The 23,763-nt window shown below is 39.7% G+C and overlaps 1 protein-coding gene across 25 annotated transcripts in view; it reads left to right on the top strand.

Annotated features, from left to right (window-relative positions):
• Nucleotides 1-23,763, top strand: part of LOC131258163 (uncharacterized) — a 92,627-nt gene that overhangs the window by 53,166 nt on the left and 15,698 nt on the right. For 3 of the 25 annotated variants that reach the window (XR_009177927.1, XR_009177922.1, XR_009177925.1), the window contains exons 1-6: nt 5,988-7,065; nt 19,182-19,301; nt 19,441-19,528; nt 20,076-20,128; nt 22,581-22,625; nt 22,732-22,805. The exons of 4 other annotated variants lie outside the window; for them this stretch is intronic. The gene's annotated coding sequence lies outside the window, so the exon portion shown is untranslated. Of the gene's footprint in view, nt 1-4,078; nt 4,503-5,986; nt 7,066-16,037; nt 17,946-18,655; nt 19,302-19,440; nt 19,641-20,075; nt 20,129-22,580; nt 22,626-22,705; nt 22,806-23,038; nt 23,234-23,763 lie in introns of those variants that run through there. 18 more of the 25 variants (XR_009177919.1, XR_009177917.1, XR_009177923.1 and 15 more) reach the window with 17 other exon arrangements.

Raw genomic sequence — 23,763 nt, 5'->3', positions numbered from 1 at the left:
ATGATGGTGCCTATAAATGCTCCACATGCCATCACTTCCTTTCTTTTTTCATGCCATCACTTCCTTTCTTTTTTCTTCTTTTTTCTCGGCTCCCAATGTGCTGCACCATAGAGGCAGATTAGGTGAGATCCGGCCTCACCCAAGACGGTGCTGCACTTACCGTGGTAAGTACTCCATTTTTACGTTTTCCCTATTAATTTAGGGCATTATTCAAAAAATGAAGATTAATACGTGGACCATGCATAAGAAACAATGATGATTGGCTAATAGGCCATAAAAGATTTAGATCAAGCTGACATTTCTTTTTTTCCATTCATTTGGGCTTATGTGAACTTATCAAGAGATTGGATGGAAAATAAAAACTATGAAAACATTAAGGTGCATGCGAAGAAGTTTAATTTTAATGGTAGTGGAGTATGGTCTACTTGATAATTGGATCTTCTTAATTTTTAGGGTGGATAAAGAATACACACATCAAAGTAGGCTCCATGGCAAGGGCTGCACCGTCTGGGGTCTCACATAAACTGCTCCCCTGCACCACATAGCAAGCAACCAAATTTCTTGATGTGTGAAATTTACATAGTGCCATCAATGGTGTATTTCTTAGATCCACGCCAATTATCTATTTTTTCCAATTATTTTAGAATATGAAACACTGCACAACCCGCCCATTAAAAGTTGTGTTGTGTAGGAAGCAAGCTATTTGTGAGAGAAAAATCCCGCTTATTTTATTAACTGGAGAAAAATCCCGCTTATTTTATTAACTGGAGTCATTCGGAAATGATGTGGACCACTGAGAAGCGATGGCACTGGAATCTCCTGTGCCTTTAACGATCAAAAAAATCATGTCAACTCATCCTCTGACATGTGTCAGAGTACAGCAACTAAGATGGTCCAAATTGTGGGCCCTGTTGTGTATGAAGCATATCTCTACAAACAAGCTATAGCTATAGATAAATTATAAAATTTATCGTATCTTCCGGGAAGCGAACTCTTCTCCAGACAATTTGGCCAGATTAGGTAGCTTGGTGGAAGAAACGTCTTATTTAGAGGAGACTAGAGGTATCTTGGTTACGAAGAATGCAGTGATAGCCCGTATTCATAACAGGTTCATTTGAGTAGCTTCTTGGGCGTAGGGTATCAGCTTAGAAGAGGCGGAGTCTGTCATATATAGCCCTGTTTCTCAGTATGTAATTAGCATCTGTCGTGGTTGTCTTCATTTTGTTTATTATATATATATATATATATATATATATATATATATATATATATATATATATATATATATATATATATATATATATAAATTTTTTTTTTTTGGAAATTTTCCATATGAGTGTTATCTTTTCCCTGTGGACCTAAAACCTCCCGCTTTTAAACTATTTCTCGAAACCCGGGCATAGTTTTCACCGCTAGATATTAAGCCACTCTTAGTTACCTATACGAATGGAATACCGTATTTTGATATCGAAGAAACTATCCTCAATTTACCGCACCTACAATCTCCCTCGTTACGGCAGATTCACAGGCGCCACTCCGTAACCGTACATGGGGCCTACCTTGTTGTTTCTAAGAAATCCAAGCCATTCATCCGTTTTTCCAGCTCACTTCAGTTATGAGTAAAAAAAAGAACCAGATTCAAATCACAAAGTGGGCCCACGATAGTCACATGAATTTACAACGGTGGTGTTCATTCACCACTTTCCAAACAATTAGCTCACTAGAGCTTGGTATTGGTCTCATTTTTGGCCCGGTCCATAAAATGATACGGAAAAACAGATGGACATGGTGGATTTCTCACAAACATCTCATGGCCCCACGAATATTTAAACACAATGCATTCAATTTCAGATGTTTTATGTTCGTTTGCCCGCTTGTGCTCTCACGATTAGCCTCATTTTTTGTCCCGCGTCTTGAAATGAAGTGGCAAAACAGATGGACGGAGTGGATTTGTCACAAATATAATTATAACTCACCAATGATTGAGCAACTCTCACCTCATGGACCTAATGTTCACCAAACATCTGGCTCTCACACACTGATTACCGTTGATTGCTGTGTAAACCTAACCTTAACCGTACGTGGGCCCACTTTTATGTTGTTAGAAATCCACCCTGTACATCTATTTTCTCAACTCGTTTTAGGGAATGGGTCTAAAAATAAGGCAGATCAATAAGTAAGAGTGGTGCCAGGATGGCCAGAAGATGTTTCAACGGTGGCATTTAATTCATACTTTACCATGTTCGGTCGGCCCACTTGAGATTTAGATCGGCAAAATTTTTAGGCCCGTGCTGTAAAATGAGGTGATAAAATAGACGGACAGAGTGGATTTGTAAAAAATATCATGGTGGGCTCTACCTAAGGTAAAGAACCTTTTGCCCTTTGGACTTAAATGTCCACATTGATTGACGTTGATTGTGGTGCCAACCCAACTCAACGGTGCTCTGTGGGCCCATCATGATGTACGTATCCTATCCACACATTTCATCCATTTTTCCAGAAAATTTGATGGCATTAGATAAAAAAATAAGGTAGATCTAAATCTTGTATGGACCTCTTTCTTGGTTGAACACTCACCATTAAAAACATCTTAGGGGCTAAAAAAGTTTTGGATTAGGCTGATATTTGCGTTTTCTCTTCATCCAAGTATGCGTGACCTTATCAACAGGTTGGATGACTAACATTAAAGTGAGCGTTAGGAAGTTTTTAATGGTGGGCCTTCAATCATCGTTGTTTTCTTGTGGTGTGGTCCACTCGAGATTTGGATTTCCCTTTTCGGGCTCCTGCTCTATATTGATCTGAAAAAATAGATGGACGACTTCTATAAAAATAGATGGCCAACAGAGTATTATCAGTAGCCACTTGGCTATTCTTGCTGTCAGTACGCAATCCGCGTCACCCAACTCAGACCGTTCGTCGGGCCACGATTGATGGCTTTTGGAAATCCACCCGTTCCATCTGTTTTTTCAGCTCATTTTAGGGCAGGAACTCAAAAATGAGAAAGATGAAGCTGAAAATGAGCCTCGCGATGTCCCCAAGATGTGTCAACAACAGCCCCTGAATCTCACTTTTTCTATCGCGTGGCTTACTTGAAATTCAAGTCTGACTCGTTTGTGGGCTTGTTCTCTAAAATGAGCTATATAAACAAATGGACGGAGTGGATTTGTCATAAGCTTATAGTGCCCCCCCTGTACAGTCAAACCCACTACGTTAAAAAAATGATCAATGCTGACGGCCCTTAGTATTTTTCCGACGGCTAAAGGCCGTCGGCCAATTAGAAAATCCTCAGTACTTTTTAGTAGCGAACATTCAGTCACTACTTATTTACCTTTGATGTGGTCCACCTTAGATTTAGATATTTCTCTTTTTTTGCATCAAGCTCTAAAAGTATCTTGATAAATGGATGGATGGCATGGATGAAGCACAAACATCATAGTAGGGTTCACAGAGCACTTGCCACTACCCACCTAACTGGCTGCAGCGTCACGAGCCAAACCGCGTACGAAAGTGGATTGCGTCCTACCCCGCCCAAACGATGATTAGTCCGGGTAGGGCTCTGTGGGGCCCACATTGATGTAAGAGTTTAATCCACGCCTTCCACCCATATTTAGAGATCATTTTAGTGTCTGACGCATAAAATTGTCCAGAACTCATGTTTAAGTCGACCACAAAGTGGAGATTGAATGCCTACCAGTGAAAACTTCTTGGTAGCTGCAAAAGTTTTGGATCAAGCTGATATTTGTGCTTTTACTTCATCCAGGTCTACATGACCTTATGAATAGGTTGGATCGTAAAAAATCATCATGGTGGCCCTTAAAAAAGGTTTCAACGGTGGATGTCATTATCAATGCTTCTTCCTTTGGTGTGGTCCACTGGAGCTTTGAACCTGCCTCATTTTTTTTCGTTTTCCTAAAATGATCTAAGAAAATGGATAAATGGCACGGATAAAGTCTTTAGATCATGATGGGCCCCACAAGCCCTGCCCAAATGTATCATTGTCCGGCGGGGGTAAGACGCAATCCGCTTCCCTCTTTTTAAGTAACTACTCCCCCCCTCCCCCGCAAAAAAACAAAAAAAATTCCCAAAACCGTGCGCTCTCTACCCCCAAGATCCAGATCTCTCTCGCTCCCACTCTCTCAGGCAATCAAATGATCACTGCCAAAAGCAGAGATCGCCCTATTTTGACAGCCGCAATGGTACGGCTGTTGACGCACAGTGGTCAACAGAGACGGAGAAAAAGGGGCCGGAGACGGAAGATTTGTTATTGGGGAGGGGTTGTAATGGAGATTGCCGGTTTTGAGATGAATGAGTAGAGAGATTTGGGCCTCCGGTAGCGGAATGGCTTGCTGTTGGGCGGATTTCAGTTATCTAAAGAAGGTGTTTTTGCAACATAGATGTAGAGATGGGTTAATGGTGATGCAACGATGTAGAGATGGGCTTAGATGCCAAACCAGATCTGTTGAACCGGGTGGTTGGTGGCGGTTGCATAATATATTCTTCATGTTCGTAACCTGATTCCTTTTTTTGTTTTGTTTTTTCTTGTGGACCTTTGCTATAAACTTTTCTTGACTTTCCAAAGTGGGTGAGTATTGGGATTAACGAACATCAAATTGGTGCTATTGTTTGGGCTATGGGTAATCCAAGAGGTGGTCCACTAATTGGACGGTTTGGATCCATAACAAAATACGCCAATAAAGGTTAATACCAGTTACTAAATGGTACTCAACGCTCCTAAACCTTATCTTAAGAAAACTAATCAGTAATGAAGAGTACACTTACTACACTGATGAGCATTTCAAGTTTCTACAGGAGCTGTGTCTGAGTTTTTTTTTTTTCTCCTACTGTTTGTCAGACCTGTTGCAAGTCCATCAGATACCCACGGTTTTGTTTTGAATTACCATTTGCAATCTTGAAATGAAACGAATTTCCTGCCATCGGGTCATAAATACAGTGATGAAAGAGCAACACCAGAATTTCACATAGTAAAGCTGAATAGCTGCTACTGTAGTTGAAAATCGACTCCATGGATTGAAAGCCTCCATTATGATTAGATAGATGGTGTGATGTGGTCCCTGTTCTCTAACGTTGATTTTCACATGGCTATTCTTATTTTTCCTTCATTTTGTGGAGCTAAACTAGTTATATGATTGAATCTTGTTATCTATCGCAGTTCTTTCAGTCCTTCTATGGCATTTAACCAAATTCTCCATTTTTGTTATATAGTTATTTAAAAAATAAAAATAAAAATCTGTTGAGCACAGCTGGAAAATGTTTTATTCAGTGCATTGGGTTGATATTGAAAATATGGCATAACAGTCCATGATCTAGACTGTCATACTCTGGGTCACATTGTGGATCGGCGACAAACAGAGAAATGTCATTGATTGGATGATCCTAACCATGTAATCGCTAACCATTCTTTTATAAGACAACAGGTCCTAGGAACATATTCTGCAGCCAAATGAGTAGCATGGAATTCTATGCCTGGGTCCTCAGTTTGTGCAAGTGAGCCCCACAGTTCAGTCCAGACCATTGATCTGATAGGCATCACCATGAATGGTCCATGCCTCAAAATTTCAATGATGGGGCAATCCTAAACCTTCTTCTGGTGCCCTGCAAATAGAAGGTTCAGAAAAAAAAAAAAGGCGGCAAAAGATTCATTTTCAGTGGAGAATTGTCCAGAGAATGGATGGCTAGGATCTTCTGATTTGTTGGTTATTTGGGATATTGCTCATCCATTCATTTTTTTAACAGAAGATTATTTTTTTCTTCTGTTGTAAACATGTATTGTTGCCTTAGATGCATCAACATCACCAGCTTCAAGGGAACTTACCTCAGAGTTTGGTTCCTGTATTAATCCAGGTCTCAGGTTCGCATTTCGGTCATGCAGCTCAGCCCGCTCATTACTACCACAAGTAGGCCTTCAAGATGAGAGGCTGATGTTATTGCAAGTCAAGGATAATAGAATCAAGGTAACAAACAGTATTTACGTTTATACAAGTCCCGCCGTGGGAGTGATTCTGACCCTTTCTCATTGAGAACTAATCACCTACTGGCAATGTACCACAACCTGTGGTGTCATGTTGATAATTTTGCAGGCATATACCACTTGTGTAAAACATTAGTGCCATGAAAACATTAGGTGGCAAAATCATGTTATTCCACTCATCACGCATGCCACGTGTGTTGAATGTGGACCCTTGGCAATTTTCATCATTTCATGAATGTGGACCCTTAACATGTTCATGACGTCCTTGCTCTTGAATATTTGCAAGAGATGCAGAGCTTTCAAGCCGTTCCTTTGTTGAATGTTCAACTGCAACTTTGGCCCTTTCCTTGTTGCATTCTTGCAAAGAAGTTTTTGAGCTTTAGTTTTTCTTCTTTACAACAGTTAAAACTTAGCATACAACATTCTAATTAAGCCTTCAGTCTTTTGTAAGCCTTGACTTTTTGTTGCTTGTGAGAGAGTACTGTCTGTAGCTCAATCTCCAGTTCCAAGATTTTCAGAGAAAGCTCTTCATCTCTTTTCATGTCACTGGCCTCACTTCTCTTTAGATTCTCAATATGATCAAGTGCATCTTGCAATTTCAATAGTTCATTTTGCAGCTTAGTTTCACACTGTTCTCAAATAAAAGTAACCTGCATAGCAATGGCTGATTCTTCAGTTTCTCTTTTCTCACAGGCTTGGATACTCTCAGCATCTGCTTTGTCCTTGTGTTCTTTTAAATGGGTCTTCTCTAACTCTTCCGTTTTCAATATCTACTCAGAAAGCCTGTAGGTAAGCACACTATGCTCATGCCACAACTTCATCAGCTCATCCTCATATTCCTGCAGCAATGATAACTGGGCAACTTGTTCATCCAACTTGGATCTAAGGACTATAACTGTGATTTCCAGCTCATCCCTACAAGACTGTAGATTATCCATCTTTTCTTCAGAACTCACCAGCATGCTTTTCAATTGTTCAATCTGCCTATGCTTCTCTCGACTAGCTTCAGCTTCCACCACGACTGCCATAGTCTTACAATTCTCGAGTTCAACCCACATAGCACTTCTTTTATCCACGTAATCAACAAGCTCTCTCCTCTCACTGACATTGGTTTCCAACTCAGATTTCAAGGACTGGAGAGCCATCATCAATTTTGCATTTTCTTCAATGCATTGTGTTTCGCCAACCATGTGACCATTCAGCTTGGTCACTACGCCAAGTATAAGGTTGTGATGTAGTAATAAACTCGGTAAGACCAAGGTCGAATCCACAGAGACTGAATCTTGTACGTAACATGAAAATAACTTAAATTAGAACTAGGGTAAGATGAAATCTAAATCAGGTAAAAGGAAGGATATAATTGTGAATTTATTTAACTAAGACTAGTGAAATTCAAAGGTAGGAAACTATGGTGCCAAGGATCCACTTGTAGCAATTATGAAATTATCTTGCATTGATTCAAGAACACAACTGGAATCAGAGTCCTATTCTATCCAATTGGTAGGAAGAGATTTGTCAGATCTCTGAACTTCTCATGGGTTTAATCATCAATAGATAAGAATGACAAAGATTTGGAAGTGATTCCGTCACCTAACCATGCCCAGGAGACTATGGCAAACAACAACAATTTACCAATCTCACAACCAATCATGAGAGAATTGTGAAAGTTAGGAAAGGCTCCATCACCCAACCATGCCCATGAGACGATGGTGAACAATAGGGTTTCCAAGTTCACAATCTCAATACATGAAAAGAGAATATCTCAAGCTATTGCAGATCTATTGTAATTTGAGTCAAAACAAACCGTTAAAACTAAAAACATTCCTTCTAATCAAACTAGAATCCATGAGAGTTCAATAACCATAAATCAAAGCAAAGCCACCTTCCTAATCACGCTTCAAGCTTCACCTCTTAGCCCTAGCTAAGAGGCTTAGCTTATCACAGACATAATTAAGCTAAAAACAAACAAATAAGAAAAAGGAAGAAGGAGAAAACTCTGAAATCAGGCCACGCTCCACATTGTGATCTCTCTCCCTCTCTCTGCCTGCTCCCATTCTTGCCTCCACGGCTGCCCATCCTCGTCTACGTTCAGATGCCTCTCTCTCTCTCTCTCTCTCTCTCTCTCTCTCTCTCTCTCTCTCTCTCTCTCTCTCTCTCTCTCTCTTTCCCACGTCCTTTTATAGGCAGCAATAGGTCGTCTGGGCTGGAGTTCTACGCAGCGTAGAGAAATCGCGAAACCGCAGCTCTGTTTCTTGTTGTGAAACTGCAAAGACAGTCATGCGTGTGGTGAATAGTTTGGAAATCTGTGATCAGATCTACTTGATCTGACTTCTTGGGGACGATTAGGACTCCTTTTCCATTTGGACGGTCAAGATCGTAGATCCGATCCTAACCATGATTGTAGAACGGCCTGGAACAGCCGGGTTTTACGGACGCACTTTCCTGCGTAATAGAGTGCGCTGATGTGTCCAGTGGGCCCCACAGTGATGTTTCTGGAAGAATCCACCCAGTCCATTGAATTCGTGGCGAAAACATAGCCGGGAAGGGGTGGTTTTGGTCGAGTTTTGGTCATGTTCACTGATGCTTTTCTTCCGCCGTCCATCCTGCGTTTCCTAACGATCTACATGCGTATACGTGTATGGGCCAAAAAGGAAAGCTAGGTGATGGTCACGTCTCCACTCTGTACATAATGGACGTTCCAGATTGCTGAAATGTGAGATGGGTGGGCCCCACTACACAAAAACGGTCGGCGTATGCAAAGACGTTGTTGTGTCTTGAAGTTTTTTTAGAAATAGTCAGTCAGCCATCAGTTTGACCAGATCCCATGTCCGGTGTGGCTCGCGTGCGCATGTGCTATGTACACGCACGTGAGCATTTGGGGTCCATCGTGATGTGTATGTAAAATCCACTTCTTCCATCCATTTTTCCACCATATTTAAGGGGTTGAGACCAAAATTTAAATATATCCAGATTTCAAGTGGGCTCCAGATCAGAGTTTTATGGGATGATATATCCGTTGAGCCACTTTCACAAGGATCCAATTGCTAAAATTTTATGTGTACGGTTAATTTGGGGTCCTCAGGCCAGATATAAATTTTCGAGCCGAGAATATGGTGGAAACCCTGTGATCTTGCATTCTGGGCGATTTTCGGGCCCGTTTAAACCCAATCACTTGATCTTGTCGAATTTTTGGCATGTAAATTCCTCGATCTTGGTCCCCGGGGTCAGTCCCTTACCTTGGTGATTTTAGAGCATTAAATTCATACTTTTAATACCCTTTTCAGTCCAAGCTCTTTAAATTCACCTTGTAACAAAAATACGATTAAAATAGGACATTAAGCATTATTATGTTTATAAAATCAGGTAATAATTGGGGTCTAATGTACAATATTTAACCCTCAATATGCTACTAGGTTTGAAAAGGAGGGAGGTAGTGGAGAGGAGAGAGAGGAGAAGGATGGTGATGGTCGTGGGTGACTACTGGGTTTGGAAGAGGATGGAGGGAGGGAGTGGAGAGGAGACAGAGGAGGGTGGTGATGATCGTGGGTGAAAGAAGAAGAAGACGGAGAGAGAGGGGGGGAGGAGGAAGAGGAGGGTGGTGATGGTGGTGGGTGGTTGTCAAGCTTGGAAGAGGAGGATGAAGGAGGGAGAGAGAGAGAGAGTTTGGGATTAGTTCGGGGTTGGAGTTAGGTGTAACATATAGGATTATATATATATATATATATATATATATATATCCGAATCTGAGTCAAGTCGGTTTCGGATCGAGTCAAGTCTGACCGGATCGAGTTTCGGGTCGAGTCGGGTCAAGTTACTGGGTAACTCGAACTCAACTCGGTTTGAATTCAGATTGTACGAAGCCTACTCGGTTCGGGCCAACTCACCCATTCGGTTAAAGTCGAGTCAAGTCTGAACAAGTTGAACGAGTCGAGTCATCTCGTGCCCAGCTCTAATGGTGGACTCATTGTGATGTATGTCTTTTACATCCATACCATCCAACAATTTTTTTAGCTCGTTTTAAGGCATAAGTCCAGAAAATGAAGAATATATGATACTCAAGGGGACTACACCGCAACAAATAGTGAGAATTGGAGGCCTATAGTACGATTACTTCTTGAGCCACAAAATTTTGTAATGAAGCTGAAATTTGTGTTTTCCCTGCACACAGGTCTGTGTAACTTTACGAACAGGTTATTTAAAAATGAAGCAAATCTAATGCCTAAGTCGACCACACCACAGGGAATAGTGGAAATTAGAGGCTTATAGTACGATTTCTTCTTGGGGCCACCGAATTTTTTAATGAAGACGATATTTGTATTTTCCCGGCAAATATAGGTCTGTGTGACTTTATAAACAGGTTAGATGGCATGGTGGGCCCTATAAAGCTTTTACTAGTGACCATTCAATCACCACTATTTTTTGTAGTGTGGTCTAGTTGAGGCTTGTATTTGACTCATTTTTGAGCTCATGTCCTAAAATGATCCGAAAAAATAAATGGAGAGTGTAGAGATAATAAATACTTTCTGATTTTTTTAAATTGGGCTTATGCCCTGCAATGATCGAAAAAATTATGGAAGCCCACAGAAGTTTGCCACATTAGAATAGTCGGGACTTAAAAAGAAACACACATACTTCATGGTCAGGCTCGTAGATTTTTGCCATATTGACATAGTCTAGAAAGATTAAATACGTAGGTGATGAAACACAAAATATGTATGCATTTGGAGTTGATTTTCTTAAATTGGGCTCATGCCGTAAAACAATCCAAAAAAAAAATAAAAATGAATGAACGGTGTGGATATAACACATGAAGTTCATGGGAGCTCACAAAAGTTTGCCATGTCAGCATATTCGAGACTAAAAAGGAAACACGTAGGTAAATGACGAAACATGAAATATGTATCCATTTTGAGTTGATTTTCTTAAATTGGGCTCTTGCCGTAAAATGATTTGAAAAAATGAATGTACATGAAGGGCGTGAATATAAAACATATTTCATGGTAGAGTCCGTGGAAGTTTACCACATCAACATAGTCAAAGTAAGAAGAATAGTGTATGACAAAACAAGGGACACGGATTTCCTAGGAAAGCCTTTCTGCACATGAACCTTGTGGCGAAAGGCTTTTGCAGGAACTTCCTTGGAAAGGCTACCGAGGGAATCGGCTTCCATATGAGGATGGATTGTTGCGTTGAAGGCACCTGGAAAATTCAGAGTCATTGCTTGTCATTGGTCCACGTCATTGCCAAATAGAGTGCATGCTACACGACATGACTTTAACGTGTGGAACTTTTTTGGGCCCTACAATTATTTAGGTTTAAGATCCACCCTACCCATCAATTTTTACAGATCATTTTAGAGCATGAACCCAAAATGAGAAATCTAAATCTCAAGTAGACCACATCACAGGAAGCAGCGGTGTTGAATGACTACCAAATTAATAAACCTCCCTAGGGTCCACTGTGAGATTTATTTGCCATCTAACTTATTGGTATGGTCACATAATCTTGGATGAAGGGAAAACACAAATATAAGCTTGATCAAAGCCTTCCGTGGCCTCAAGAAGTTTTCAATAGTTGACTTCGAATTTCCACTGTTTCTGTTGTGAGGCCCACTTGAGCCTTGGGTCTTTCTTGTTTTTTGTCTTTCCCTAACATAGTATGAAAAAAATAGATTGATGATGTGGATCTAATACATACGTTATGATGGTGCCTATAAATGCTCCACATGCCATCACTTCCTTTCTTTTTTCATGCTATCACTTCCTTTCTTTTTTCTTCTCTTTTCTCGGCTCCCAGTGTGCTGCACCACAGAGGCGGATTAGGTGAGACCCGGCCTCACCCAAGACAGTGCCGCACTTACCATGGTAAGTACTCCATTTTTACGTTTTCCCTGTTAATTTAGGGCATTATTCAAAAAATGAAGCAAATCCAATTAATACGTGGACCATACCATAAGAAACAATGATGATTGGCTAATGGGCCACAAAAGATTTAGATCAAGCTGACATTTTTTTTTTTTTTTTTTTCCATTCATTTGGGCTTATGTGAACTTATCAAGAGATTGGATGGAAAATAAAAACTATGAAAACATTAAGGTGCATGCGAAGAAGTTTAATTTTAATGGTAGTGGAGTATGGTCTACTTGATAATTGGATCTTCTTAATTTTTAGGGTGGATAAAGAATACACACATCAAAGTAGGCTCCATGGCAAGGGCTGCACCGTCCGGGGTCTCACATAAACTGCTCCCCTGCACCACATAGCAAGCAACCAAATTTCTTGATGTGTGAAATTTACGTAGTGCCCTCAATGGTGTATTTCTTAGATCCACGCCAATTATCTATTTTTTCCAATTCTTTTAGAATATGAAACACCCCAAAAAAAAAAAAAAAATAAATAAATAAAAAGCCTTTAGACTAAAGTGGACCACACCACTGAAAACAGTAAAAATTGATACTAATGTTGAAAGCTTCTTGGGGCCACCGACGCTCTAATCAAGCTGATATTTGTATTTTAACTTCATCCAGATATGTGTGATCTTATTAAGTAGTCAGATAGAAAATAAGCATTACAGTTGGCCCTAGGAAAGTTCAATCAGTAGTTTGTTCAATCGCCACTGCTTTTTGTGACATGATCTACTTTGTGCTTTGCATGTACCTGTTTTCTGGGCTCATGCTTTAGAATTATTGGGAAAAATTGATGACAGTGTAGATCTAAAACAAAAGTCACGGTAGGATTTAGAAAAGTTCCACCCATAAAAAGTTGTGTAGCAAGCAAGCTATTTGTCAGAGAAAAATCCCGCTTATTTTATTAACTGGAGTCATTCGGAAATGATGTGGACCACTGAGAAGCGATGGCACTGGAATCTCCTGTGCCTTTAACGATCAAAAAAATCATGTCAACTCATCCTCTGACATGTGTCACTGTACAGCAACTAAGATGGTCCAAATTGTGGGCCCTGTTGTGTATGAAGCATATCTCTACAAACAAGCTATAGCTATAGATAAATTATAAAATTTATCATATCTTCCGGGAAGCGAGCTCTTCTCCAGACAATTTGGCCAGATTAGGTAGCTCGGTGGAAGAAACGTCTTATTTAGAAGCAAGGCTGACCTTGTAAGAGAGACTATGAGGTATCTTGGTTACGGAGAATGCAGTCGTAGCCAGTATTCATAACAGGTTCATTTGAGCAGCTTCTTGGGCAAGGGTATCAGCTTAGAAGAGGTGGAGTCTGTCATATATAGCCCTGTTTCTCAGTATGTAATTAGCGTCGTGGTTGTCTTCATCTTGTTTATTTTATATAATTTTATTTTTAATTTCTTGGAATTTTTCCATATGGGTGTTATCTTTTCCCTGTGGACCAAAAACCTCCCGCTATTAAACTATTTCTCAGAACCCGAGCATAGTTTTCACCGCTAGATATTAAGCCACTCTTAGTTACCTATACGAATGGAATACCGTATTTTGATATTGAAGAAACAATCCTCAATTTACCGCACCTACAATCTCCCTCGTTACGGCAGATTCACAGGCGCCACTCCGTGACCTTACATGGGGCCTACCTTGTTGTTTCTAAGAAATCCAAGCCATTCATCTGTTTTTCCAGCTCACTTCAGTTATGAGTAAAAAAAAAGAACCAGATTCAAATCATAAAGTGGGCCCACGATGGTCACATGAATTTACAACGGTGGTGTTCATTCACCACTTTCCAAACAATTAGCTCACTAGAGCTTGGTATTTGCTCTCATTTTTGGCCCGGTCCTTAAAATGATATGGAAAAACAGATGGACATGGTGGATTTCTCACAAACGTCTTATGACCCCACGAATATTTCAACATGATGCATTCAATTTCAGATGTTTTATGTTCGTTTGCCCGCTTATGCTCTCACGATTAGCCTCATTTTTTGTCCCGCGTTTTGAAATGAAGTGGCAAAACAGATGGACGGAGTGGATTTGTCACAAATATAATTATAACTCACCAATGATTGAGCAACTCTCACCCCATGGACCTACTGTTCACCAAACTTCTGGCTCTCACACACTGATTACCGTTGATTCCTGTGTAAACCTAACCTTAACCGTACGTGGGCCCACTTTTATGTTGTTAGAAATCTACCTTGTACATCTATTTTCTCAACTCGTTTTAGGGAATGGGTCAAAAAATAAGGCAGATCAATAGGTAAGAGTGGTGCCAGGATGGCCAGAAGATGTTTCAACGGTGGCATTTAATTCATACTTTACCATGTTCGTTCGGCCCACTTGAGATTTAGATCAGCAAAATTTTTAGGCCCATTCTGTAAAATGAGGTGGTAAAATAGACGGACAGAGTGGATTTGTAAAAAATATCATGGTGGGCTCTACCTAAGGTAAAGAACCTTTTGCCCTTTGGACTTAAATGTCCACATTGATTGACGTTGATTGTGGTGCCAACCCAACTCAACGGTGCTCTGTGGGCCCATCATGATGTACATATCCTATCCACACATTTCATCCATTTTTCCAGAAAATTTGATGGCATTAGACAAAAAAATAAGGTAGATCTAAATCTTGTATGGACCTCTTTCTTGGTTGAACACTCACCATTAAAAACATCTTAGGGGCTAAAAAAGTTTTGGATTAGGCTGATATTTGCGTTTTGTCTTCATCCAAGTATGCGTGACCTTATCAATAGGTTGGATGACAAACATTGAAGTGAGCGTTAGGAAGTTTTTAATGGTGGGCCTTCAATCATCGTTGTTTTCTTGCGGTGTGGTCCACTCGAGATTTGGATTTCCCTTTTCGGGCTCCTGCTCTATATTGATCTGAAAAAATAGATGGACGACTTCTATAAAAATAGATGGCCAACAGAGTACTATCAGTAGCCACTTGGCTATTCTTGCTGCAAGTACGCAATCCGCGTCACCCAACTTAGACCGTTCGTCGGGCCACGATTGATGGCTTTCGGAAATCCACCCGTTCCATCTGTTTTTCCAGCTCATTTTAGGGCAGGAGCCCAAAAAATGAGAAAGATGAAGCTGAAAATGAGCCTCGCGATGTCCCCAAGATGTGTCAACAACAGCCCTTGAATCTAACTTTTTCTATCTCGTGGCTTACTTGAAATTCAAGTCTGACTCATTTGTGGGCCTGCTCTCTAAAATGAGCTATATAAACAAATGGACGGAGTGGATTTGTCATCAGCTTATAGTGCCGCCCATGTACAGTCAAACCCACTACCTTAAAAAAATGATCAATGCTGACGGTATTTTTCCGACCGACGGCTAAAGGCCGTCGGCCAATTTCAAAATCCCCTGTATTTTTAACTGGCGAACATTCGGTCACTACTTATTTACCTTTGATGTGGTCCACCTTAGATTTAGATATATCTCTTTTTTTGAATAGAGCTCTAAAAGTATCTTTATAAATGGATGGATGGCATGCATGAAGCACAAACATCATAGTAGGGTCCACAGAGCACTTGCCACTACCTACCTAAATGGCTGCAGCGTCACGAGCCAAACCGCGTACGGAAGTGGATTGCGTCCTACCCCGCCCAAACGATGATTAGTCCGGGTAGGGCTCTGTGGGGCCCACCTTGATGTAAGAGTTTAATCCACGCCTTCCACCCATATTTAGAGATCATTTTAGGTTCTGATGCATAAAATTGTCCAGAACTCATGTTTAATTCGACCACAAAGTGGGGATTGAATGCCCACCAATGAAAACTTCTTGGTAGCTGCAAAAGTTTTGGATCAAGCTGATATTTGTGCTTTCACTTCATCCAGGTCTACATGACCTTATGAATAGGTTGGATCGTAAAAAATCATCATGGTGGCCCTTAAAAAAGGTTTCAACGGTGGATGTCATTATCAATGCTTCTTCCTTTGGTGTGGTCCACTGGAGCTTTGAACCTGCCTCATTTTTTTTTATTTTTTATAAAATGATCTAAGAAAAGGGATAAATGGCACGGATAAAGTCTTTAGATCATGGTTGGCCCCACAAGCCCTGCCCAAATGTATCATTGTCCGGCGGGGGTAAGACGCAATCCGCTTCCCTCTTTTACGTAAAAAAAAAAAAAAAAAATTCCCAAAACCGTGCTCTCTCTACCCCCAAGTTCCAGATCTCTCTCCCTCCCACTCTCTCAGGCAATCAAATGATCACTGCCAGAAGCAGAGATCGCCCTATTTTGACAGCCACAATGGTACGGCTGTTGACGCACAGTGGTCAACAGAGACGGAGAAGAAGGGGCCGGAGACGGAAGATTTGGTTTTGGGGAGGGGTTGTAATGGAGATTGCCGGTTTTGAGATGAATGAGTAGAGAGATTTGGGCGTCCGGTAGCGGAATGGCTTGCTGTTGGGCGGATTTCAGTTATCTAAAGAAGGTGTTTTTGCAACATAGATGTAGAGATGGGTTGATGGTGATGCAACGATGTAGAGATGGGCTTAGATGCCAAAACAGATCTGTTGAACCGGGTGGTTGGTGGCGGTTGCATAATATATTCTTCATGTTCGTAACCTGATTCCTTTTTTTGTTTTGTTTTTTCTTGTGAACCTTTGCTATAAACTTTTCTTGACTTTCCAAAGTGGGTGAGTATTGGGAGTAACGAACATCAAATTGGTGCTATTGTTTGGGCTATGGGTAATCCAAGAGGTGGTCCACTAATTGGATGGTTTGGATCCATAACAAAATACGCCAATAAAGGTTAATACCAGTTACTAAATGGTACTCAACGCTTCTAAACCTTATCTTAAGAAAACTAATCAGTAATGAAGAGTACACTTACTACACTGATGAGCATTTCAAGTTTCTACAGGAGCTGTGTCTGAGTTTTTTTTTTTTTTTTTCTCCTACTGTTTGTCAGACCTGCTGCAAGTCCATCAGATACCCACGGTTTTGTTTTGGATTACCATTTGCAATCTTGAAATGCAACGAATTTCCTCCCATCGGGTCATAAATACAGTGATGAAAGAGCAACACCGGAATTTCACATTGTAAGGCTGAATAGCTGCTACTGTAGTTGAAAATCGACTCCATGGATTGAAAGCCTCCATTATGGTTAGAAAGATGGTGTGATGTGGTCCCTGTTCTCTAACGTTGATTTTCACATGGCTATTCTTATTTTTCCTTCATTTTGTGGAGCTAAACTAGTTATATGATTGAATCTTGTTATCTATCGCAGTTCTTTCAGTCCTTCTATGGCATTTAACCAAATTCTCCATTTTTGTTATATAGTTATTTAAAAAATAAAAATAAAAATCTGTTGAGCACAGCTGGAAAATGTTTTATTCAGTGCACTGGGTTGATATTGAAAATGTGGCATAAGAGTCCATGATCTAGACTGTCATACTCTGGGTCACATTGTGGATTGGCGACAAACAGAGAAATGTCATTGATTGGATGATCCTAACCATGTAATCGCTAACCATTCTTTTATAAGACAACAGGTCCTAGGAACATATTCTGCAGCCAAATGAGTAGCATGGATTCTATGCCTGGGTCCTCAGTTTGTGCAAGTGAGCCCCACAGTTCAGTCCAGACCATTGATCTGATAGGCATCACCATGAATGGTCCATGCCTCAAAATTTCAATGATGGGGCAATCCTAAACCTCCTTCTGGTGCCCTGCAAATAGAAGGTTCAGAAAAAAAAAAGGCAGCAAAAGATTCATTTTCAGTGGAGAATTGTCCAGAGAATGGATGGCTAGGATCTTCTGATTTGTTGGTTATTTGGGATATTGCTCATCCGTTCATTTTTTTAACGGAAGATTATTTTTTTCTTCTATTGTAAACATGTATTGTTGCCTTAGATGCATCAACATCACCAGCTTCAAGAGAACTTACCTCAGAGTTTGGTTCCTGTATTAATCCAGGTCTCACATTCGCATTTCGGTCATGCAGCTCAGCCCGCTCATTACTACCACAAGTAGGCCTTCAAGATGAGAGGCTGATGTTATTGCAAGTCAAGGATAATAGAATCAAGGTAACAAACAGTATTTACGTTTGTACAAGTCCCACCGTGGGAGTGATTCTGACCCTTTCTCATTGAGAACTAATCACCTACTGGCAATGTACCACAACCAGTGGTGTCATGTTGATAATTTTGCGGGCATATACCACTTGTGTAAAACATCAGTGCCATGAAAACATTAGGTGGCAAAATCATGTTATTCCACTCATCACGCATGCCACGTGTGTTGAATGTGGACCCTTGGCAATTTTCATCATTTCATGAATGTGGACCCTTAACATGTTCATGGCGTCCTCGCTCTTGAATATTTGCAAGAGATGCAGAGCTTTCAAGCCGTTCCTTTGTTGAATGTTCAACTGCAACTTTGGCCCTTTCCTTGTTGCATTCTTGCAAAAAAAATTTTAAGCTTTAGTTTTTCTTCTTTACAACAGTTAAAACTTAGCATACAACATTCTGATTAAGCCTTCAGTCTTATATAAGCCTTGACTTTTTGTTGCTTGTGAGAGAGTACTGTCTGTAGCTCAATCTCCAGTTCCAAGATTTTCATAGAAAGCTCTTCATCTCTTTTCATGTCACTGGCCTCACTTCTCTTTAGATTCTCAATATGATCAAGTGCATCTTGCAATTTCAATAGTTCATTTTGCAGCTTAGTTTCACACTGTTCTCAAATAAAAGTAACCTGCATAGCAATGGCTGATTCTTCAGTTTCTCTTTTCTCACAGGCTTGGATACTCTCAGCATCTGCTTTGTCTTTGTGTTCTTTTAAATGGGTCTTCTCTAACTCTTCCGTTTTCAATATCTACTCAGAAAGCCTGTAGGTAAGCACACTATGCTCATGCCACAACTTCATCAGCTCATCCTCATATTCCTGCAGCAATGATAACTGGGCAACTTGTTCATCCAACTTGGATCTAAGGACTATAACTGTGATTTCCAGCTCATCCCTACAAGACTGTAGATTATCCATCTCTTCTTCAGAACTTACCAGCATGCTTTTCAATTGTTCAATCTGCCTATGCTTCTCTCGACTAGCTTCAGCTTCCACCACGACTGCCATAGTCTTACAATTCTCGAGTTCAACCCGCATAGCACTTCTTTTATCCACGAAATCAAAAGCTCTCTCCTCTCACTGACATTAGTTTCCAACTCAGATTTCAAGGACTGGAGAGCCATAATCAATTTTGCATTTTCTTCAATGCATTGTGCTTCGCCAACCATGTGACCATTCAGCTTGGTCACTACATCCAGGTGCTTCAAAAGAAGATCCTCATTGCACCTCTCTGAAGAGCTTAGTCTTTCAAGAACCTCCTGCATCCTCTTCCAGAACTGATTTTCTACGTAAACAACTTCAACTTCAGAAACTAACAGGTATGCATGCATGGTTTCCAAATAAGTTTCCAGATCCAGAACTTTGAGACAAAGGGACAAATCATCTTCATTCACCTTTCTTTGGCATTCCTCGCTATGCAACAAGAGATTCCTCACTCTTGACTTTCTCCACTTCCAGATCCAATAAATGTTGCCTGAGATGGACCAAGGAAGCATTCTGATCATCAAAAGATAGCATCTGCTCATGTTTCACATTCAATTGGGAGGTAAGATCTCTAACTGCAGCCTCCAATTCATCTCTCAAGCCTCTATCAGACTGCAATTCATCATGTGCACATCTCAAACTTTCTTTTACGCCACTAATCAGAGCTTAAGAAGGTCATTGTCATCATTGTGCCCTCTCTCATCCCATCCCCCCCCCCCCCCCCCTGGTTTTTAGTGAAAATTCATTAAATGTGGATAGGAACTAGTCTTTAAACCTAAAGATATTGGGATGTACAGGTCCAAAAAGAATGGATGGATACTTTAACATGGTGGTTTCCTTCTATTACATGTTCTAACTATATTTACTCACTCAAAAACAAAAATACTAAAAAGAAGAAGAAGAAGAAACTTAGCTTATTTTGTTTACATTTTTTTGAGATAATGTAGAGAACGGACAATGTAGAGATAGATGCTACTAACAGTGTGGTCTTGGATATGGTGACTAGGTGTGTTTTTTTTTTTTTCAAGAGTTAGTTTAGGGTTATTATTGTTTGATCCTATTTGTGTAACCACATGGATCGTTGCTTTGGATTCTATTTGTGTTTGCAGCCTAGATGATGTGTTGCTATGTATGCTTGTAACCACCCTTTCCTCGTTATGAGGTGAGAAATTTTTGAGTTCTTTTCCATTCAATGTGTTTTGTGATTATTCGCAATGGATTCTTGCTCGAGGAAAGGAGCTTAATGTCTAGAATTTTAGGACTAAAAGCAGGATTCTGCAACTATTTTAATGAGCAATATTGTGTCTGAACGCTTCATGGACTGCACGCCAATACATCTTATGGTAGAGGTTGAATGTGTGCATGGTGATCAGTACTATTGGTTTGATGAGCTGACAAAATGCAAGGAGTTTGATTGTGGTGGCCATCCATTAGGGGCCTGAATAATTGTGGGTTAAACCAAAATTGAGCAATGGCCTACATTCCACTTCAAACACCAAAAAGGCGGTCAAAGTTGTCTAATGGTTAAAATTTCTCTTATAGGTCATACATGAGGCAGCCCACCATATCAATGGTTTGAATCACTGTAAATGTTTGTCGCATGTATGATGGGGGTTTGTACTTCACACGTAGCTTATTTTACGTGCGGATCATAATTGCAATGCTGCCATGTTTACAACATTTTCCATTTCTTTCTGTTCAAATTATATTTCCTGATCTTACGTATGAGAGGGTCTTCCAAATGCCAGATGCACTGTTTCAACATTCAGCATGCAAGTCAAACCAAATCACTCCAAATCATGGGCTCTCACGTAAATGCATCTTAAACCAAAATCTGCACTGATTCAGCTTTCCAACTAGAAGATTTGGGTCAGTGTTTTAAATAGCGGTAGCGTGATGCGTAGCGCTCAGCCCTCTATAGTGTAAATACGTAGCGTGTAGCGTAAGCTACACGATACTTCTATTTTTTAATTTAAAAATAGAACAAATATAATAAATAGTGATATATATATATAAAAATGTCTAAAAGATGATTCATTTTATCAATTATAAGCATGTTAAAAAAAAAAGTTATTAGTTATCATTTATTAAAAGCCAATCCACATATATAAGCCAAATCAAATAGTTATCACATCAACAACTTTCTAAGCAAACCACAAGTAACAATTATGAAAAGAAATCAAAATCCCATAGGTTAAAAGTATCAAGTACAATACAAGTGTCACATTCCTCAACATTAGAAACAAAGAAAACATGAAAAAAATAATAAAAAAAAAATAGTAAAAAAAATACATTGTAGCTTACGCTGCGGACGCTACGACCCCTGTAGCGTATGCTATAGGGGATTTATGCTATTTGGGACGCTACGTAGAGCTACGGCCACGCTACGCTACGTAGCGTACTCTACCGCTACACTACAGGTGCTATTTGAAACACTGATTTGGGTACATTTAATGGATGGTTGAAATGAGAACTAATTAAAGTTTCTCATTGATTAACTGATCTGATCAACTAATCAAAGTTTCTCATCGATTAACCAATTTGATTTTTCTGTATGACCTATATCCTGGCTGTGTCAACTATTTGGATGGTTATATTTGTCTCAATGTATGTCCCATTCACAATATCTATTAATGCATGAGTGTCGACCATCACACTCTAGCAGAGTATCAAACTTGCCATCCCACGACCAGATCTGATCTCATGCACATGTGCCACATCAAGCACCTTTCATTTATATGTTTAGTTAAATGAGTTGAGTGAAGACTCAATCAATTCCTAACTGGACACCAAGTTGAGTTAAGAGTTTTTGGATTACTGAACTATGGTTTCCATACACTGGCTCTCAACACTAATGATTTCTCTCTCTTCATTATTGTTTTTTTTTTTTTAAATAATAATAAATAAATAAATAAATAAATAATTTCAGGTACACATCATGCCTTTAACCAGACAATGTAGCCTGTTTTTGTATATGTACGTTGTTGAATTGTTGAGTAAGATACAAATGTTAGTGATTTCATGCTTCCAATAGCATTTGGTCAATGGTCGAAAAATAACAATGGTTAGACATTTCTGATTTGTGAACATGGAAATGAGAATGTGAACTTTAATAAATGAATGGACTTTTCAAAGTCATTGAATTGCATTTGAGACTGGTTGTGCATTCTCCTTCCCCTTATAACCCTCACAGCAGTAAGTCAATTGGTCTGAGTGAAAGTAATGCCAATCCATCAGATGGGCCACACCATAGGGAACAATTGAAAGGACATGCCCTCCCCTCCCAACTGCTCGTGCCTTCCCTTGAGTTACGTATTGGCCTGATTTTTAGGCACATGACCAAACGAGGTATGGTGTGCATGATGGCTGGAGTGGATGTAAAAAACACATCAAGGTGGGCTGCACACCAATTGTTATCACTGGATCATGACCCATCGTGCATAGCCTCCCGTCAAGGATCGTCTAATCCCTCTTTCTTGTTTTATTCTCCTTCCAATCTATTTACATTTTGGGCATGCCCGAAAACCATCATGCTGGTTTGGTCCATGTTCTGGATTTTTTTAAAAATATTTTTAATAATTAGTTTGGTGTCTTTTTCTGCTTTGCATTTGCAGTATCAACTTGAACAGGAGGAGAAGCTCGCCAAGCAACAGATGGAGGTATTGAAATTGTTCAAATTCACGTTTTGAGATTTTGAGATGGGTGTCTCAGCTTACTCTAGAGCTTTAAAACTTTCTAGCTGCGTTTGTCTCCTGAAAACTGCAGGTTATCAATTCGACTATGTATTTGACTGGACTATATTGAAGTACCCTCAGATTGGTGCCACTTCAAGAGCACGGGTAAGAATTTTAAGTTACCTCTATGGTGTGGACTTCATTACTGCATGTGTTTTACTTATTTTGAAGTATGTAACTTGACACAAATGTGTATGAAGTCCTGGACAAAAACATGGGTTTTAGACATGCATTCTGGAAGGGTTTTTGATAGAAAAATAGAAAAGTGACTTCCCATGTGGCATATCTTCTTGTTCTTTTATTTTTATTTTTTTATTTTTTTATTTTTATTTTTTCAGATGTACCCTTAAGCTGCAGCAACATTCTTGCACCCTAACAAATGATGTTAACTTTTAGACATCAGCGGTCATAAAGACTTTGCGTTGTAGAAACTCCGGAGGTGTTTGTTTTGAACAAGCAGAACAGTCAATTTATTAAAAATCTTTTAATATTCTTTTAATTTAAGTAATTGGGTATTTGAGAAATCAGTACTCTATTATGAATAGATAAGTGATGCCTGTAAAATGGAGAAAGAAACTTTGGTATTCTCATACCAAAATGTGTTTTCCTTGTAACACTTCCATCTTTATCTCGAAACTAATGGTGTTTTATGGAAATAATACAAATTTTATGTTTGGAATTTGGATGATATATCTGATTTTGATTTCTTCTCAAATAGGTTTGTTGGTTTAGGGCTTTGTAGAAATGAGTATTTGTAGTTTTGGATGTGCGTTGATTAGGCAATTAATTTTCATTTTTTTTAAAAAAAAAAAATTTAATTAATGAGAAATGCCGACGGTTTAAATCCGTTGGTGAGCAACACTGATGCCTGCTTTCCCGATGGTCTGTCGGCATTGCCCTGTTTTTTTGGTAATCGAGCCTCACGATGACCGCAAGATGTCTCAACAATAGCCCTTGAATCTCACTTTTTCTATCATGTGGCTTACTTGAAATTCAAGTCTGACTCATTTGTGGGCCCGTTTTCTAAAATGAGCTATAAAAACAAATGAACGGAGTGGATTTG

Source organism: Magnolia sinica, chromosome 10 (genome assembly GCF_029962835.1).
Source record: "Magnolia sinica isolate HGM2019 chromosome 10, MsV1, whole genome shotgun sequence".
Lineage (NCBI taxonomy): Eukaryota > Viridiplantae > Streptophyta > Magnoliopsida > Magnoliales > Magnoliaceae > Magnolia > Magnolia sinica.
The sequence above is the reverse complement of the archived record's forward strand: the minus strand, read 5'-3'. Positions and strand labels throughout refer to the sequence as shown.